Raw genomic sequence first — 19,501 nt, 5'->3', positions numbered from 1 at the left:
CTGGAACTGCAATAGTTACAGGAATGTTACGCAAAACTGATGACAGCAGTTCAAAAGGAAAAAAACATTAATATTAACATTTCTAAATACTGCTCGCATTTCTTAAGCTCAACGCAAAAAATGCCAGTAACTCTGAAGCTGGTACTATGCCAGCCCAGGAAACCGAGGGGAGAGAAGCCTAGAAAAAAATATTCAACAAGGAGGACTTCTAATCAGCTAAAAATGTGCGGAGAGTCAAAGCCTGGGAACCATGTTAAATGCTTTGATTAGCACAGTATAAAGCCAAGGCAAAAAAAAGAATGAAGTGAACAGCACTGTAGTCCAACTTCAGTCTTACAGTCTAAGCTACAGTTTTAGGAGTAGATCAGCTTCACTGAGGTTCATTGAATGTTAAACAGAACAAAATATAGCAAGGAGCAAATTTCAGTAAGACAATGTTCACATTGTGGTGCTTATTAAAGGGTTGCTCCACTACTTTTATTTTGATGATCACTTACAGTCATATGAAAAGGTTTGGGGACCCCTATTAAATGTTCACCTTTTTTCTTTATAACAATTTGGGTTTTTGCAGCAGCTATTTCAGTTTCATATATCTAATAACTGATGGACTGAGTAATATTTCTGGATTGAAATGAGGTTTATTGTACTAACAGAAAATGTGCAATCCGCATTTAAACAAAATTTGACCGGTGCAAAAGTATGGGCACCCTTATCAATTTCTTGATTTGAACCCTCCTAACTACTTGTTACTGACTTACTAAAGCACTAAATTGGTTTTGTAACCTCATTGAGCTTTGAACTTCATAGGCAGGTGTATCCAATCATGAGAAAAGGTATTTAAGGTGGCCACTTGCAAGTTGTTCTCCTATTTGAATCTCCTATGAAGAGTGGCATCATGGACTCCTCAAAACAACTCTCAAATGATCTGAAAACAAAGATTATTCAACATAGTTGTTCAGGGAAAGGATACAAAAAGTTGACTCAGAGATTTAAACTGTCAGTTTCCACTGTGAGGAACATAGTAAGGAAATGGAAGAACACAGGTACAGTTCTTGTTACGCCCAGAAGTGGCAGGCCAAGAAAAATATCAGAAAGGCAGAGAAGAATGGTGAGAACAGTCAAGGACAATCCACAGACCACCTCCAAAGAACTGCAGCATCATCTTGCTGCCGATGGTGTCAATAATGTGCATCGGTCAACAATACAGCGCACTTTGCACAAGGAGAAGCTGTATGGGAGAGTGATGCGAAAGAAGCCGTTTCTGCAAGCACGCCACAAACAGTCGCCTGAAAGCACATTTGGACAAGCCAGTTACATTTTGGAAGAAGGTCCTGTGGACTGATGAAACAAAGATTGAGTTGTTGGTCAAACAAAAAGGCATTAAGCATGGAGGCAAAAAAAAACACGGCATTCCAAGAAAAGCACTTGCTACCCACAGTAAAATTTGGTGGAGGTTCCATCATGCTTTGGGGCTGTGTGGCCAATGCCGGCACCGGGAATCTTGTTAAAGTTGAGGGTTGCATGGATTCAACTCAGTATCAGCAGATTCTTGACAACAATGTGCAAGAATCAGTGACGAAGTTGAAGTTACGCAGGGGATGGAAATTTCAGCAAGACAATGATCCAAAACACTGCTCCAAATCTACTCAGGGATTCATGCAGAGGAACAATTACAATGTTCTGGAATGGCCATCCCAGTCCCCAGACCTGAATATCATTGAAAATCTGTGGGATGATTTGAAGCGTGCTGTCCATGCTCGGCGACCATCAAACTTAACTGAACTGGAATTGTTTTGTAAACAGGAATGGTCAAATATACCTTCATCCAGGATCCAGGAACTCATTAAAAGCTACAGGAAGCGAATAGAGGCTGTTATTTTTGCAAAAGGAGGATCTACAAAATATTAATGTCACTTTTATGTTGAGGTGCCCATACTTTTGCACCGGTCAAAAATTTTGTTTAAATGCGGATTGCACATTTTCTGTTAGTACAATAAACCTCATTTTAATCCAGAAATATTACTCAGTCCATCAGTTATTAGATATATCAAACTGAAATAGCTGTTGCAAAAACCCAAATTGTTATAAAGTAAAAAGGTTAACATTAATAGGGGTGCCCAAACTTTTTCATATGACTGTATCTGACTGATAATAGAAGATTGGAGGAGGTTGAAGACACAATGCACATAAAGGGCGAGTGCACACAATCCGTATACACTGTGTTCTAGACAAAGTGTCATCCTTCCCTCGGAGACGCAAGTGTTCTCCAAGGGAGAATGCAGCCGTCAGTGTCCACATACAGGGTCTGGGCACTGCAGACTTTTGCTGCCCATACATTATAGGAACCAATTTAAATTGCTTGTTTTCACCTACAAAAGCTCTTCACAGTGCAGCACCCGCCTACCTCTCTACTCTTATCTCTGTCTATCACTCTACCTATGCTCTACGCTCCGCAAATGACTTTTGACTAAAGGCCCAGGTACACACAACGACTTACCAGCGATCCAGACAATGATACGACCTGATAAGGATCGCTGGTAAATCACTGGGAGATCGCTGTGAGATGTCACAGTGTCAGACCTTATCAACGACGCAGTAACGATGAGCGACCTGTATAATGATCAAACACAGGCGTGAAAAGACAGCGGTAGGAGTCAAACAACGATGTGTCCTGCCCAGCAGGACATAGTCTTTGAAGAAAATGGTTCGGACCACTCGGCAACGACTATCAATCTCACAGCAGTGGCCTGATCGCTGGTAGGTGTCACACATTACGAGATCGCTGGTGAGATTGTTGCTACATCACAGAAACTGTGACTCAGCAACGATCTAGTTAGCGATCTCGTTGTGTGTGATGGGGTCTTAACATCCACATTAATCCAAACCTCCTACTCCCAGCTCCAAAATTTTTCCCGAGTTGCACCAATCCTCTGGAATGCTCTACCCAAAGAAACTGAGACACTCCACAACTTTTACAGTTGCAGACACTCATTAAAAACACATCTTTTTAAAAAGGTGGCCATTTCACACTCACTAATCAAAGTCAATTCACATAGTCCCTCTACTATTTCTCAAAACATAATTCTCCCTCTAACGCCACCGCACCCAAAACCAGAAAAAAAAAAATGTCTGGTGACCGGATCATGCAGCCTTTATCTATCCCCCATATCGTCAAGATGGCTAGACCATTGTAAATAAGCACTTGTACTTTGTAAGCTCTTATGAGCAGGGTTGTCATTTTTGTTTTAATTATTGTATTTTCCATAACTGTTACATATAACTTTGTATATGAACCTCTGAATTGTAAAGCACTGGGGAATATGTTGGCAATATAGAAATAAAGATTATTATTGTCTGTGTTACAGAAATTACCTTTTTTTCAGAACAGGATTAACAGAACATTCACAATGAGCAATTATAAAAGAGAAGTAAATAGGGTCAAATAGAACAATAAAAGCAGTGTTTCTCTACTGGAAATTACACTAATAAAATTTAAAAATGGAACAAAAATTCCCAGCACCTGAAAGATCCCATACAGAAGTGCGAGAAAACCTATTTCACCAAAGGCTGTTATGAAACCTCGATGGGGCATGAGTAAGAGACTAAATTAGGAATCTCAGACCTCAAAACCCACCCAGTCATTTCTTCATAACTTTGTTTAGGTTGGTCTCAAAATAATGCAATAATAAAGTTACGCATATTATAACCAAGTAGAAAACAAGAAAAAAAAGAATTACCTGCTACATTATAAAACCAACACAAATGAGCGCAAGTATACAGTATATACAGTGCTATGCAGAAGTGTGAGCACCACTGGTCAAAATTACTGTTATTGTGAACAGTTAATCAAGTTGAAAATGAAATGATCTTTAAAAGGCATAAAGTTAAAGATGACACATTTCCTTTATATTTTAGGTAAGAAAAAAAAAATATTTTCATCTTTAACATTTTAAAAACTACACAAATGAAAATGGGCCAATGCAAAAGTTTGAACACCCTTGGAGATTTGTGTGCTCAGATAACTATCATTTCAGACCTTAATTGGCCTGTTAGTTTTGTGGCTTGTTCATCATCATAGTTAGGAAAGGGCAGGTGATTCAAATTTCACAGCTTTATAAAAACCCAGCTTCCTCTGTGCAAATAAAACAGTCATGGGTTTTTCAAAGCAGCTGCCTAGCACTCTGAAAATCAAAATGGTGAAGGCCCACAAAGCAGAAGAAAGCTAGAAGAAAATAGCAAACCATTTTCAAGTTGCCCTTTCCTCAGTTCAAAAAGTAATTCAGAAATGGCACTTACAGAAACAGTGGAGGTCAGGATAAGGTCTGGAAAACCAAGCAAAATTTCTGTGAGAGCTGCTCATAGGATTGCTAGAGTGGCAAATCAGAACCTTCATTTCACTGCAAAAGTCCTTCAGGAAGATTTAGCCGGCTCTGGAGTTGTGGTACATTGTTCTACTGTTCAGAGACACCTACAGAAAAATGGCCTTCATGGAAGAGTCATCTGAAGAAAACCTCTCTTGCGTCCTAACCATAAAATTTAGAATCAGAAGTATGCAAAATAACATTAAACAAGACTGATTTATTTTGATAACAAGTTGTGTTAACTGATGAGGTTAAAATAGAACTCCTTGGCCACAATGATCAAACCAAATGTTTGGGGAAAAAAAGGAGACATAATGTCATGACAAGGACATCTCGCCAACCATTAAGCATGAGGGTGGATTAATCATGCTTTGGGTTGTGTTCTATCCAATGGCACTGGGAACATTTTACGGGTAGAGGGAAGAATGGATTCAATTAAAGTTTAACAAATTCTTCAAGCAAACATAACACCATCTGTAAAAAAAGCTGAAGTTGAAAAGAGGATGACTTCTACAAATGGATAAGGATCCTAAACACAATTCAAAATCCACATTAGCCTATGTCAAAAGGTACAAGCTGAAGGTTTTACAATGGCCCTCACAGTCCCCTGATCTGATCATCATTGAAAATCTGTGGCTAGACCGCAAAAGAGCAGTGCATGCAAGAGGACCCAGGAATCTTACAGAACAAGACGACTTTTCCAAGGAAGAAAGCATGAAAATCCCTCAAACAAGAATTGAAAGACTCTTGGCTGGCTACAAAAAACATTTACAAGCTTTGATACTTGCCAAAGGGGGTGCTGCAGGGTACTAATCATGCAGGGTACCCAATATTTTGCATTGGCCAACTTTATTTTTTGTTGTGAATTTAAAAATGTAAAAAAATATATATATTTTTTTTGTCTAAAATGCAGAGGATATGTGGTATCCTTAACTTTATGGCTTTTACAGATAATTTCATCTTCAACTTGCTTAATTGTTCAGAATATCAGTAAACTTGACCAGGGGTACTCAAACTTTTGCATGCCACTGTATAACCTACAGTTTTATGGGCCGCAATGCAAAGTTTTGATCTTTGCTCCCCTCTACTGTACACAGACAGGGTACGGGATAGCGACGCTGACACTCTGGGACGGGATAATGTGGCTGACACTTGGCTCTTTCACTCAGCAATAAATGTTTACCATCATCTGAAACCCCCCTATCAGCACTCAGCTTTCCAATGTTCTAATATTCATCTTGCCCTCAGCACCCACATTCCCCATGCCTGCTATACATATTTCCCTCAGCAGCCAGCTTTTCCATGATATCAGAGCATAGGAAAGCCGAGTGCTGAGGAAAAGATGTATAGCAGAGCATGGGAAAGTTAGGTGCTGACGGAAAGAGCCTCATTCCCTCAACACAAAACTTTCCCATACCATACTTGTATCTTTGCCCCCCCACATGTATAACTCTCCAAATACTATAATGACCCCCACATAGCATTCCATATAGTAAAATGGGTCCCATATAAAAAAACATATATATATATATTATATATATTTGAATGCACCCCATAGTCCTCCATGTATTATAATGCACCCCATAGTCTTCTATATATTGTACTGCACCTCATAGTCCTCCATGTGTTATAATTTACCCCATAGTCCTCCATATATTATAATGCAGCCCCTAGAGTCCGCCATGTATTATAATGCACCCGATAGTCCTCCATATCTTATACTGCACCCATAGTCCTCAATGCATTATAATTCACCGCACAGTTATCCATACATTATAATGCACCCCATAGTCCTCCATATTGTATTATACAGCACATATACCATTTAATGCACTCCATAGGCCTCTATGTATTATAGTGCAGCCCCATAATCCGGAATGTTTTATAATGCAGCCCCATAGTCCTTCATATTATATTATGCAGCCCCCATACCATTTAATGCACCCAATAGGCCTCCATTAATTATAAATGCACCCCTAAAGTATGTATAAGGTGCCTTTCATATTGTATTATGCAGCCCCCATACCGTTTAATGCACTCAGATATGTCTCTGGCCACCGTGCACTCACTGATTAAAAAAAATAAACTAGTCCTCCAGAGGCGGACACAAAGCAAAGGGCCCCTGTGCAAGAATTGACCATGCCCCCCGAACCCTTCCCACACCTCCCCCTGCCTCCTGGTGTTGAGGGTCTTCCATTTTACGCTTTATTGTGCTCATCATCCTGCACGGAGAAAAAATAAATAAAATCAGTTACTCATTTTCACCTGGTCCAGTGATGTCTCTCTGCTGCTTTGTCCAGGTTTACAGGCTGTTGTGATGATGTCACACGTGACCAATTTAGCTAATCACAGGGCTCCGCAACTGACGTCATCTACCTTGGTGTGACGGCTGAGCTCAGTGATTGGCTTCAGCAGTCACGTGTTTTAGTCATGACATCACGGCTGTTAATGGTCATCTGTAGAGATAAACCCTGAGGAGGATAAGGGACCCAAAATTTACTGGTTTTCCCAGTTTTCCCTAGCACAAGACTAATGGCATTAAAAAAAATTACAACATAAAAAAATGATATACAGTCATATGTAAAAGTTTGGGCACCCCTATTAATGTTAACCTTTTTTCTTTATAACAATTTGGATTTTTGCAACAGCTATTTCAGTTTCATATATCTAATAACTGATGGACTGAGTAATATTTCTGGAATGAAATGAGGTTTATTGTAATAACAGAAAATGTGCAATCTGCATTTAAACGAAATTTGACAGGTGCATAAGTATGGGCACCCTTATCAATTTCTTGTTTTTGAACACTTCTTGTTTTTGAACACTTCTAACTACGTTTTACTGACTTACTGAAGCACTAAATTGGCTTTGTAACCTCATTGAGCTTTGAACTTTATCCAATCCATGTATCCAAATCATGAGAAAAGGTATTTAAAAAGGTGGCCACTTGCAAGTAGTTCTCCTATTTGAGTCTCCTATGAAGAGTGGCAGCATGGGCTCCTCAAAATAACTCTCAAATGATCTGAAAATAAAAAATATTCAACATAGTTGTTCAGGGGAAGGATACAAAAAGTTGTCTCAGAGATTTAAACTGTCAGTTTCCAGTGAGGAACATAGTAAGGAAATGGAAGAACACAGGTACAGTTCTTGTTAAGCCCAGAAGTGGCAGGCCAAGAAAAATATCAGAAAGGCAGAGAAGAAGAATGGTGAGAACAGTCAAGGACAATCCCCAGACCACCTCCAAAGACCTGCATCATCATCTTGCTGCAGATGGTGTCAATGTGCATCGGTCAACAATACAGCGCACGTTGCACAAGGAGAAGCTGTATGGGAGAGTGATGCGAAAGAAGCAGTTTCTGCAAGCACGCCACAAACAGAGTCGCCTGAGGTATGCAAAAGCACATTTGGACAAGCCAGTTACATTTTGGACGAAGGTCCTGTGGACTGATGAAACAAAGATTGAGTTGTTTAGTCATACAAAAAGGAGTTATGCATGGAGGCAAAAAAACACGGCATTCCAAGAAAAGCACTTGCTACCCACAGTAAAATTTGGTGGAGGTTCCATCATGCTTTGGGGCTGTGTGGCCAATGCCGGCACCGGGAATCTTGTTAAAATTGAGGGTCGCATTGATTCAACAGTATCAGCAGATTCACAATAATGTGCAAGAATCAGTGACGAAGTTGAAGTTACGCAGGGGATGGATATTTCAGCAAGAAAATGATCCAAAACACCGCTCCAAATCTACTCAGGCATTCCTGCAGAGGAACAATTACAATGTTCTGGAATGGCCATCCCAATCCCCAGACCTGAATATCATTGAACATCTGTGGGATGATTTGAAGCGGCTGTCCATGCTCGGCGACCATCAAACTTAACTGAACTGGAATTGTTTTGTAAACAGGAATTGTCAAAAATACCTTCATCCAGGATCTTATTAAAAGCTACAGGAAACGACTAGAGGCTGTGATTTTTGCAAAAGGAGGATCTACAAAATATTAATGTCACTTATGTTGAGGTGCCCATACTTATGCACCTGTCAAATTTAATTTCAATGCAGATTGCACATTTTCTGTTAGTACAATAAACCTCATTTCAATTCAGAAATATTACAGAGTCCATCATTTATTAGATCTATGAAACTGAAATAGCTGTTGCAAAAACACAAATTGTTATAAAAGAAAAAAAGGTTAACATTAATAGGGGTGCCCAAACTTTTTCATATGACTGTATATAGAGATACATAGTTATCCACACACACACACACACACACACACACGTACTATATATACACACACACACATATAAGGACAAACACATACTATTTATATTATACACAAGCACATATTATATACACACACACACACACACACACACACACACACACACACACATTATACAGATACACATTATACAGATACATACACACACAGATACATACACACACACACACACACACACACACACACACAATTATACACACACATACACACATTATACATGCACACATACACACATTATACACACATTATGCATATACATATTATACATACATACATACATACACACATACACACACACACACACACACATATATTATATATAACACGCCCAACTCCAGGGTTTGGGGGTACTCAGAACCGGGCCGGACTAGTCCAGGGAGGTCAGCGAAAGTAGGGTCCGGCTCCGTGACCCTGGTGGTGTATTTTAAATAATGAAAGGTGATAATGATGGGAGTTGTATTTATAATGAAATAAAGTTCATGACGCCACCTGTGGATTTGCCACTATGTGGGCCTCCGCTGCGCTGATTGTTCCCCGGGGCAAGTGATGATTGTGCAGCTGAGGTAATCTTGCTCCCCACAGGTGGAGCGAGACCCCGGGGTGACCATTGGAAATGTGAAAAGTCTATGAGGACAGGTTGTGACACAGGAGGAATGATGGAGACGAGACCGTGGCTTTGCAAGAACAGTCTTTTACTCACTGTACCGGTTCCAAGTTGACAGCCAGCTTAGTCCACCACGGTATGTTTGGATCCCCAGTGATGGGCATCTGCCGATCCCGAGTAAGTCTGAGGCCAGTACCGGTTCTCCTTTGTTTGCCTTTCCTGGTCATCTCATCTGCGCTGACTCTCCCGCTGGTCCTGCGCCTCCACACACAGTGCCCTGAGCCAGGGATCACGGACCTCTAAAAGGGACTTCTGCCTATTTGGCTCCATGATCTCTGTGACCCCCTTCCAGCGGATTAGTATGCTGCTTGTAGCCCAAAGGTGCATACAGCCACCCTGGCCTCTGGTAACACTAGAAAGTCCTGAAGTCTCTTTCTAGCCAGTTTGCAACTAAATCCCTCCACCGGGAGAGGTTGCTTGCGGAAAAAGACTATAGGGGAGTCTGGCACCCCTCCCCTAATTCTCTGGGATTCTATCTTCAACGTCACCAGGGTCGAGGAGGACCAACAGTGGTCAACTGTCAACTTTTTAAACTTTGCTCCGCCCATTTTACCTCAGACACCTCACCCACCAAGCTCCACCCCCTGGCTGGTTCTAGAGAGTGCACAGGGCTTAAGTGCCATATACAGACTACTGGTCGCTAAGCATTAATGGGACCTGCCCCGGTCCTGATCTGATGTGTGAGCCAACAATTGGGTGTCTGCAGGTTTTTGGTATAAAATATTATATATATATATATATATATATATATATATATATATATATATATATATATATATATATATATATATATATATATATATATATATATATATATATATATATATATATATATATATATATATATATATATAATTTATTTATTATATACTATACACACACACACACACGATACTTAGCACTGTTTTTGGGGTTTTTTTTTAACAAAAGATAGCGTTAAAGCCATCCCGCCGTAAAAAGGTGTACCCCAATCGAGACAGTTCTAGCCTTTAGTATTAAAACCTCACCTGGTGCCAGACGACCACAATATACATAGGGGCAGAGCAGGACATTATGTTTTAGAGAAGAGGATGCAGAGTAGATTGCTACATATTTTAGGAGTTAAGCTTCAGAATAACCTGTGTTGTAATCAATCTAGGGGATTCAGTCCAGTAAGCCATCCTATCTGTGATTGACAGCTATCTTTGTTTCTCAATGTTGACAAACAAAACCCAAAATAATAAAAGCAGAAAAAAAAAAAGGAGGCCTGGGTACTGCTGTGCCTAGTCTGTTGACACTTGAGGTTCACTCATCTGCGTATATAAAAATATAAATTTGAATATTTTGAAGAGGGGCATGGCAGCTATAAGTCCCCTTACTAGCATCCAGTCAGACTGGCTTGCAAAGTCTCCATAAGGAGAAAAGTGTTCCCCTGTGGTCCCACAAAGCTTCTCATAGCCAGATCAGACACCCCATACTTTGCACTGACGAGGGGCAAGCACCCCGAAACACCGTGTCTGCAAATTGGGATTCTGATCTGGCATATATATCCTAAGTTATATTGAAAGGATTGTTAAAAATCCACATTTAACTTTTAGAGGATCGCTACTTCCAATAGGTGGCGCTGCGCTAGAGTTTGTCTCCTGTCCTGGAGAGAAAATTTGTATATAAAAATTACTAATTTTTAGCCAGAATTGTTAGTGAGTGTCATGCGTATGTTATGTTACGAGCTATGAGAGTATAGAATTTTTTTTTCTCGCCTAGGATCCATATGCAATTGTACCGCCCCCGTGTCAGCGGTCGAGCCTCTCGGATCCGGAACCGCGGTGGCTCGATGGGTCTCCGGACCCGGGGAGAGGTTGTGCGAACACTTGAATTTAAAAGGGGGGATATGTACAGGGGAGTTAGAAGTTCGTGACACCACCCACGGTGCGTGGTAAGATGGAGTACCACCGCTGCTGTTAGGAGCGCCTGGTGGTGGTGGTATGCCAGCAAGCTGTTTAACCCCTCCGTGGGTAGGGGGTTTTGCCCCGGGGCCCGGTGATGGTAGTGAAGGGGTGCCGTTGGGGAGGAAATGGTTTTCTGCGTCCTCACTCAGTCCAAGAATACTGACACCGACAACTTACATACAACCCGTATGGCTAACGGAGTGAGCTTGCTCTCAGCGTTCTCGCGTGGGATTTTCTGGACTATGTTTGGGAAAGTTCTATTCCCTTGTTGCTCTAGTACCCCAAATTTGGAGCAGGTGGAGGATGAATCTCTAAGACTTCACCCTCGTCGGGTAAATTACCAGGATGCGTGAAGCTACTTCCCGGCCTAGGGTCCACATACCCAGTCATGCCCTGGCCCCTGCCCGGAGATGGCTCAAGGCCACTGGCTGACCTCCTCGGCAGATCCGTGCCCCTTGACACGATCCCCTGCGACCAGGGTTCCAGCTCCTACCAGGCCCAGACCAACGTCTGCCACCAAGTATTTTAAGGGAGCCCTGCTCCTGACTTCCTCTCTCCTGATCCACACACTTCACACTCCCATTTCCTTCTAACACCTCTCACTCTCCCCTACCAACCCCCCAAGTGGGTGGCCCTATTCCCTTCAGGCCCCCCAATGGTGTGTCGGGTGGGTGTGGTGCGGAGCATTCCTATGGTTTTGACTGGCACTGCTCTTAGCAACACCGAAGGACAGGGACCCGTAACTAAGGAGGATTTGGATACTGTGCAGAAGGGAAGATTGCACAATACCCTGTGACGACCTGATCGTCCAGAGCGTCACACAATGTGTTAACATCTTTTATATACATACCGTATGTAAACTTAAAGCTAACTGACAAAAAAAAAATCCAGAGCCAGAGTGCCAGAGAGACAGAGCATTTCCCAACACCCCTAAATATTATAAACTTCCCCCTTTAGTGACTTTTGGGTTTAGTTTATGTTACAGCTTTTTATGCTTGTTTAACCTAATAATTAAAAAGAAAGAAAAAAAACCACAACTAACAAACGCAGCCACATGGGAAATGGTGCATCACCTTAGATGCACCAATTCTGGCACTATGATTTGGCTCTTCCCGATTGCCCTGGTGCATTGGCAATCGAGATAATAGTAGTTGGAGTTGATGTCTGCTTTGAATGGTCCAAAAACACAGCTGACATCAAGCTCTGGTGTTCGTAATGGAGAGGAAACTATCAACCACCTCCATTACCCATTTTTTTTTCCCTGGTTCACCAACGTATTTAAAAGAAAAAATTAAATACAATTAAATTAAAACCCATGCAGGTCTGACATAGTTGAGGGAATCTGACGTAGTCCACAAATGGAAACCTGACAAAACACAAAAAGAGAAAAAAAAAGAGACTGTCCCGCGTTCACCTATTAAATAGTAGAGTTCCCACCACACAGGTCAAACGTAGTCCAGTGCTTCCCACAGACTAAGGCTCTTCACGATCAAAAAGCTATGGAGCCTTGTTCTTAGGCTTAATAAGCTTTGAGCAGCAACAAAACACGGCTCGCGCTGCACCCTGCAAGACTCCGTGCCTCTGATGCGTGGTGATGTCAGTAATTTGAAAATTTTAAAAAGATTACAACTCCTACACTAGTAAAGACTACACACCAAGTGCAAGGCCTAACAAAAATTTAAAAAAGGAAGGATTGCAATACACCCTGGAAGACATGTAGGAGGATGGAATCAGAATACACTTTTGACATAATTTTAAAAAAAGAATGTGAATTGGATTGGAAAAAAAAAAAGATTGGCAGGCCCTCTCCCATGACTACCAACTTGGGCCATGTTACATTTGCCGTTCTTTTGTGAATTTCTATCTACAAATTACCATAAACAGCCTGAATTTGTCAAAGAATTCATGGAAAGAATTCATGGAAAGATGCCATCATGTTGTGGACTGTGGAAGAGATTTCTGATCAGAAGGAACATTCCTTTCCATCAGAGGATACTGACATGAAACAAAGAAACAGAACAAGACGGTAAAAAGCAAGAGCTTGACTTGAATTAAACGAAAGAAAGCAAAGATCTTACAACCATTGCTGTATAAAAAAAAAAAAAAAAATATAGAAATTGAAGAAACACCTCAAAACAACGATGGGATGGAAAAGGTCGCATTTATTGTAACTAGTGAAGGACAGAGGGTCAGAGCTGTTCAGTTGAAGAGTGACTGGCAGCGCATCATCGGAACGGCCACAGAAGAGACTAACCTACATGCATAGGAAGTGGTTGGTGAGCCACCATCAGTGAACATTTTCTCAGAAATTCATGTACAAAGAGGTGCTGGTGCAAGAATCACTTAAGCCAGTGTCTCTCTAGTCTCAAACTCAGAAGCAAAAAGCCTAATTGGAAGAGGCCTAAAAGAAATGGGTAACCCCTTAACTTTTTTCCTGTTGGTCAAAGGCCATGAAGCCAGTTTTGAAGTGCCCCAACTCCTAAGAAGAAGTTAGGGACAGTCAGTTCCCAAGGAGACTATAGTTGAAGGTGGAAGAGCCTTAATTTGGGAGGAATGACATCAAGAATGGAAAGGTGCAGAAAGTGCACTGGATGAAAAATTAGCTGAAGCAACTGATCAACTACCACAGAGTCTCATGAATGGCTCTTGTTCTAATAAATGTTGCATTGTTGACTTTGCAACGCAACCAACGTGTAGCTTGTGCTTCTTCATACCCATGTGGGTCTCTGAAATTACTGCCTATGGAGAGTCAGTTATATAGACCCCAATGTGGAACCCTCAAAGGCCTGGACATTTGTTTATTTTTTTTTTGCCCATGAACTTTGCCCAAATTCATCCTGCCCTGTTCTTTGCCCCAAAACCCCAATGCCAGGTTGAAGAACAAGTCTGGAATGTCATGTTGAGGACTGTTGGCCCAGAGGGAATTGCATTTAGGAACTTAAACTATGTTCCGGGGTCCTAAACTAGTGCGAATTTCTTAATTTTCTCCTGAAGACAAGTAAAGGAGGTTCTCAATTTTGTTTTTTACCATTATTAAGGAGTGGGATTCCTATACTGGTAAAGCATATGCACTAAGTGCAAGGGCTGTAAAAATTAGAAGAAAGCAATCCAATAAAACCTGGAAGAGATATAGAAAAGTGCCTCAGGAAGAAAAAAAAAATTGTAAAAAAGCAGTGGGATTCCTAGATTGGTAAAGTGCATGCACCAAGTGCAAGGGCTGAAAAACATTTACTACTAGGGAGGTATAAATAAATTATATAGCTATCTGTATGAGAAATTTAGACGCAGGCCTCTAAAAATTATGTAGCAGGGCATTACACACACTGTTGAAAATATAAGTAGCAGCAAGGATCGCATCATGTTCCTGTTGAATTGGTTTAGTAGAAGGAGGAGCCTAAAAAAGAAGACAGAACAGTATATCCTTGCTTGGGCAGGAAGAGGTGAATGGGAATCCACCAGAAAAATAAAATTTATAAAAAAAAACAAAAAAAAAAAAACAAAACACATTTTAATTGGCTCCACTGCTGTTATTCAGTTTGATAAGAGTCAACCTGCCAACATTTTCCATTGACGGGCAGATGCGCCTATCAATTATGCCTCTGGTGGCATGAAAAAAACAATATTACAATACGCTAGCATCAAGGCAGGCCAGCACCTCCGTGTAGAAGGACAGTTCATACCACATGTCCAGATTGGATACCCAATAATTGTACAAATTGTCTCTTCAGGGAGGAAGAAGACAAACTCTAGTGCCACCTATTGGAAATAGCAATCCTAAAAGTCAAAACTGGCCCTTTAACGAGCCTTTTCATATGACTTTGGTTTCATTCCAGATCAGAACCTCAATTTGCACTGACGAGGGGAAAAAAAAAATCACCCTGAAACTCAGTGTCTGCAAAGTATGAGGTCTGATCTGACTGTATGAAAAGCTATAGTGGGGGTCTAAATGGGGAAAACATTTTTCTTTGCGGAGACCTGACAAAACAATCAGTCTGCCATTGTCAGGTCTCCGCAAAGACTATACTGCTATTTCCCCCGAATTCCCTAGACCCCACTATAGCTTCTCATACAGTCCAGATCAGACCTCATACTTTGCAGACACTGAGTTTCGAGGGCTGATTTTTCTTTTCCCCTCGTCAGTGCAAATTGAGGTTCTGATGGAAGAACCAAAGTCATATGAAAAGGCTCGTTAAAAGGGCCACGTTCTGACTTTTAGGATTGCTACTTCCAATAGGTGACACTAGAGTTTGTCTTCTTCCTCCCTGAAGAGACAATTTCAATATTTCCCAGAGGAGCATTGCAGCTATCAGACTCCTCACTGACAGATTATTTTGTCAGGTCTCCGCAAGGAAAAAAAGTTTTCCCCTTAGACTCCATATAATTGAGCGGCACAGAGGAATCACAAAGGATGCTGGTACTTGTGATGGTGAGATATGGGGGAGGTATATCATGTTGTGCAGATTTGTATTTTAAGCTTGATTCCCTGTCCATTATTTGTACTGCTTGTGTGTACATTGTATTGTCTGTAGGTAATCACCCGCTGTAGTGTTTGTCCCTAAGTGTGGGGGGAGGTGGGCCTGGGATCCACCTAACTTCTTTGCTCACCTGAGGGGAGGAGTCAGTCTGTTTGAGAACTTGAAGAGAAAAGGACGAAGATTGAAACTCTGAGGGAAGCTACGGCTTCTCAGAGAGACCTGGACATTTATTTGTTTTCTGGACTATATTCATGTTTCTTTACTAATTTTACACTCGGTTTTGTGGATTATGTTATGGACCGTTTGATTTGCTTGGAATAAATGCTTATTGGATTGCTCACTCATCTCTCACTCTATTGTGTGATATGGGAGGACCCCATCACAGTACTCCTTCACCATCTTACAAAACTTTGCCCTCATTGTCAGAGTAGGCCGCCCATCAGGGCCTGAGCCCTGCGAGGGTCTAATGAAACTTTCCCTGACTTTTGATAATCTTCCCCTGCCGCTGTTGAACCTAGCATGTGTCTCCCTCCTCTCTACTCCTTGTTTTTTTTCCAAAGAACTATGACCTCTGCTGCCAGCGTTATCAAATAGGATTTTTTTTTTTTAAAAACAAGTCTCCTACTATGGCCTTCAAGTATTCCATCATTTTAGTAGCCCTCTCCACCGCAGGAAGGTGACATGGAAACTTCTCCTTGTAGCATGGGTCGGTATTGGCCAAAATGAGCATAACACGAGAGTCATGGGAAAGGCAGCGGGACAAACTATCATGTGTGTCAGACTCCAAATGGGCAAGATTTCACCGTCGCCATTAGTAAGATAATTCTCTTCAACCACATTTTTAGCCAATCCACATTAAACTAACGAAAAGCTGGTCTTGGTAGTATCCTTCGTGGCGCAGGAAACCTCCTGTTCCTCCTCATCATCAACCAATCCGCACTGAGATGATATGAGGCTTGGCTGGGCAGTATCATTCTGTGTACTTTTTTCCATCCCCACCTAGTCCACACGCAAAGCTTCCAGTTTAATTGTGAGCAGTGATCGCTTCAGTAGACACAGAAGCAAGATTGTTCCATTAAAGTCATTGTTGCTCACCATCTTGGTTGATTCCACAAAGTTTTGGAGAACCACACAGATGTCAGACATCCATGGCCACTCTTAGGTTCTTATGTGCAGAAGATGACCAGAATACTGTTGATAAGGTTTTGTGAGCAGCAGAGTTGAATACCACACATGATCTTTATGTCCCTCTGAAAAACCTACATGGCGACAGGGCACAAGAAATCCTAAATGGAAAGGTAAAGAGCTCCTGGGAGTGTCCAAGTGAGGGATCACTAGTCTATGACTCACCATGGTGGAAGGAAGGAGGATGGGAGGCTTTGTTTAAAAATGGTAGCAGTTCCCAGAGGTTTCACAGGATATTTTTATTTAACCACTTCAACTAAAATCTTTAGGGTTCGTTCACATCTGCATATTAAGAAAGGTAAATAAATCTGTAAAAAGCTCATCCAGAAAAGTGGGCCAAGTATCATACTATGTCACGCCGTATGTAATGGGAATGCGCAATTTTTTTTCCCCGCATCATGTGTATGCCATCCATGTGCAATGAGGTTTTTTGCTTTCTCAGTAGCCATTATTCTACAATTATTTACAGTGTTCTATGCTACAGAATGATTTTTATTTTTACGGATACATTACCAGATGGCATATGGATGATTTCTTGCCCCCATAGATTTGCATTGACGGGTTTTGTCCGGTATACACGGCCATACGCACCATGCTGCAATTTTTTCTCCATGCCCATTACAGCAGAGGGAGACTTAAATAAATAAATAAAAAAAAAATCAGATCTGCACTGACTCATTGAACAACAATGGTCCGAGTGCAATTTGATTTCTCGCATTGCGCTTGTCCATTTTATCTGCAAGTGTGAGCAAAAATCCTTATTTGCATCACTTTCATCTAAAATTAAAAAATGGTGGTATAGTGGTGCATGGAGCCCAAATCAAGAACCTTTGGTCACTGTCCAAATATTTCTGGACCTAAGTGGATGCTATATACTCAATTTGGTGAGACATTTGATTTTTTTTTTTAGTGTGTGATACATTGAAGTTTACATATCTGATCAGTACTACTACAGATGAGGTCTTGATGCACATTATACGAGTGCAGACAGAATATGAATCTAATTTACTATCTGCTTACGCATCTTATGTCATTTATTTCTTCTGTGGCCATAGAAAACCTCACAGCTGTTAATCACTGCACAGCCAATATGAGATCAGTCGTGGAGTTTGGACCAATAAATATGTTTTATTATCAATAGAACAGGATGTTTATGGGTCTGAAGAATAAAATAACACCTCCCCAAATACTGAAATCCCCCCACACACCTGATTTCCTCCCAGAATAAAAAAAAAAGTGACATTTTATTTTGCTTTATAAGCACCAGAAACATATTTTGCCATGAGGGAATCATACATCAAAACTAAATAAAACTTCAAGTCAAAGAATCTATTACATTATGTGTAGCAGCAAAAATATTTTTCTTGCTTTGAATGCAATTTTCTTGATTTACTAGATAACTGACAAATTATACACCAAAGTTCAGAAACTTTGCAAACACTGTAAAGGGTGCAGAGATAGCAGCCACAATCTGTCCCCTGTACTACATGGTCCCAACTCAGTAAAGAAACCCCAAAAGATCGCCGCGCTGCACTTACAACATCAGGGTTAAAAGCATTAATGGAGCAGCAGAGCTCATTTACCACCTACTCATTAAAGTGCCCATTGGTTTACAGACATAAACCCCATTCTGGTCATCCTTGAAACCAAAGGCCAATCTAGCATTTGTCAACTTGCCAGTAGAGAAGTTCTAATTTGTTAAAGCTGGAATAACGTTTTAACTCCCCCAATAATGTTTCTATAAGAAACACTTACGGCCTCTAAACACAGTCAACTAAAGCGGGTTTGGCTATAATGACTAGAGATGAGCGCGGTTCGCGTTTCGCGGTTCTCCAGTTCGCGGTTCGAGTGATTTTGTGGGCTGTTCTAGATCGAACTAGAACTAGAGCTTCTTGCTAAAGCTCGATAGTTCTAGTTCCATTCGAGAACGGTTCTAGCAGCAAAAAGCCAAGCCAATTACTAGCTGGCTTTCCGCTGTAATACTGCAAGTCACTCTGTGACTCACACTATTATGAAATTTCAGCATATAGTCTGCGGGAACAGCGCGTTCAGATCACTGCTGCTGGGATAATGGCGATCGCCATTTTTTTTCTGTTCTTCCTTCCCTCCCTAAGCGCGCGTGTAGTGGGGCGGGCCAGCATGTCAGCCAATCCCAGACACACATACAGCTAAGTGGACTTTTAGCCAGAGAAGCAACGGCATGTGTGATAGGATGTCCATGTTACATGTCCCTGCATTATAAATACGGGCATTGCCCATCTGGACGCCATTATCTGCCTTCTGCATCTGGGTGTCAGTCACCGCAGGTGCAACTCCTGTCTCAGATACTGCTGTGTACGCTCTACACACAGCACTATACAGAATAGGGATAAAAGTTTCTTTTAGCCCTTGTAAGGGCTAATTACAGCAGGCTCAGAGCCATAGGTGACAGGTCCGTGGAAAGACGTTTTAACAGCTACAGATAAGAGCGTCTGTGTAGCTAAGGTCAGGGAGTTCCTTGCTGCATTTCCCCATTAGAGATAGAAAGTGAGGCTTCCTTTCCTCTACACTGACCCACAACCCGGCCACTGTACCCTCCTGCCCTTTGCACACTCAAGCTCATTGTTA

The 19,501-nt window shown here is 41.3% G+C and overlaps 1 protein-coding gene across 1 annotated transcript in view; it reads right to left on the bottom strand.

The window, feature by feature from the left end:
• SERPINE2 (serpin family E member 2) overlaps positions 1-19,501 on the bottom strand; it is a 159,155-nt gene that overhangs the window by 24,294 nt on the left and 115,360 nt on the right. The gene's annotated exons all lie outside the window — the stretch shown is intronic.

This window comes from Anomaloglossus baeobatrachus, chromosome 3, assembly GCF_048569485.1.
Source record: "Anomaloglossus baeobatrachus isolate aAnoBae1 chromosome 3, aAnoBae1.hap1, whole genome shotgun sequence".
NCBI lineage: Eukaryota > Metazoa > Chordata > Amphibia > Anura > Aromobatidae > Anomaloglossus > Anomaloglossus baeobatrachus.
The sequence above is the reverse complement of the archived record's forward strand: the minus strand, read 5'-3'. Positions and strand labels throughout refer to the sequence as shown.